The sequence below is a fragment of the Cynara cardunculus genome, assembly GCF_001531365.2.
Source record: "Cynara cardunculus var. scolymus isolate 2C chromosome LG 10, CcrdV1, whole genome shotgun sequence".
NCBI lineage: Eukaryota > Viridiplantae > Streptophyta > Magnoliopsida > Asterales > Asteraceae > Cynara > Cynara cardunculus.
The window spans coordinates 23197643-23199904 of NC_037537.1; positions in this window are offsets into that span (position 1 = coordinate 23197643).

The following is a 2262-nucleotide window of genomic DNA, read 5'->3' on the forward strand; positions in this document are numbered from 1 at the left end:
TAATTATTTTTAAATATATTTTATATTTTTTTATTTAAAAAATCACTGACATAATATCTTTTATTTTTAATTAAAGTAAATTTTATCAATAATCTTTTTTAAATGTAAGTTTTTTTGGTGTATTTGTTTTATTTTATATAATGTAACTACTTTTTTGGTTCAAAAATTGTTTAGGGATTTTATCGTTCAAAATATGAATGTTTATTAGTTTTTTTCATGTTTTTTCCATTATTTTACTACGTTAATTAGTTTTATAGGTCATAAGAATGTATATAAAAAGTTTTCGAAAGTCCAAGGAGTTGTTTAACAGGTTTTAAAATATCCAAAGACTTATTTGTTCAAAAAAATTGTCTAAGGACTTAATCATTCCAAACACTAGAGTCCATTGGGTTTTTTTAAACTTTTCCCTTATTTTTATTTGTAACAAATTTTAGAAAAGAAAATTTAAATAAAAAATTAAAAGTCGAAATCTTCAAAAATAATTACATTTATTACCAATAGATTTTTTATTTTAGATAATTTAATCTTGATTATAATATTATAATATTTTATTCATGTAATATTATTTATTTATCTAAATATTTGTTTTCAAAGTTTTTTATTGATGGTCTTAATTGGTAATCATTTTTGAGGTGTTCTTCATATTTAGAGAAAAAAAACTTATCCCTCATACTTTCTTCATTTTGAAGATAATTATGTTGGAGCAAAATATTGGCTCAAAATCTTCGTTTTCTCCTTTTGAAAAAATTGTTGAAGATGCTCTTATATGTAATGACTCATGTTCAAGGAAAAAACCGTAAAAAATGAAAATTGAGGAACATTCTGATAATTGTTCGTCTTGATGGCGTGCATATATGCATACAAATAATTTGTAAGCAATTTGTCTGATATGCACATGTGCATAACATGCAAACGTGCATAAAAATCAAGAAACAATTTCAAATGCACATGTTGCATATCATGCAGATGAATGATTTACCGGTTGTTTCTCAATATTTTTTTTAGGGTTTTTTCCTGAACCTCTATCTATATTTAATAGTTATGAAATCATAAACTAATAATTATAATTCATATTTGATGGAGATGGTTTTAATTATTGGTGCATGTTGAAGATGATATGAAACACCAAGAATATGAAAAAGATGAGTTTTCAATCAATCTGCTTTCACTAGGAGAATAAGCATCAATGTAGACTTTGAAAATGAGTTTCAAAATTATCACAAATTCTATTTAATATCTATAAATCATAAAATGTTGTGTTTTTAGTTGGTTAACATTTTTTATCATTCAAAATTTTATAATTTTACTACTTATTATATATATATAGGGTATATTTCAAATGCAACCATGTTCATTTGTACAATCAATTCAACTCAATCAATTGAAATATTTATGAAAATAATGAGAGTTCATTTATTATGATTTGAATATTTATAAAAGATAACTAGAGTTCATTAATTATGATCAATATTTTATATTAGGAAACAATCAAAACGCTTATGAAATCATATATTCATCAAATTAAATGGACGGTTGAGATTGAGTTGTATTGGTTGTTCAAATGTAAAAGATTGCATAATAACTCATATACAAATCCTCTAATTAGTATAAACCATAAAAATCAATAATATGAAATATTTATGAAAACAATGACATTTTATTTATTATGATCTGAATATTTATAGAAGATAATCAAATATCATTGATTTTGATTGACACTTTAGATCCGGAAAGAATCAAGATATTTATGAAGTCAGTTATTCATCAGATTAGATGTATGGTTAAGATTGGATGTTTTATGATCTGTATTAATTATAAGATTTGTATCTAAAACTCTTTCTAAATGTGTATATACAATTTAGTTAAGGTACTTATACATCCTTTAAGAATATCGAATATTATATATTTATTAAAAAAATCACTTACAACTAAAGAAAGAAAACTGATAAGATGCATCGAAATTTCCATATAGAATTCGCATATATGCTTGGGTCACTTTGGGAATGAATTCTCAGAACGAATTGATTCTAAAAACAATGTTAAATTCTCAATTATACGTAACTAGATAACAGTAGAGATATTTTATCACCTGTATAGTATGATTTAGAGTCATAACTACCAATCTATATACTAGAGTTTTAACCATTATCGTAGCGTAAAAAATTTAAATCATGTAGCTTAATATTGAACGAACAAAAAATTTATCTGATTTAATAAATAAATACAGATAAAGTATTTTTATGAGCCGTTTGAGGAAAATGG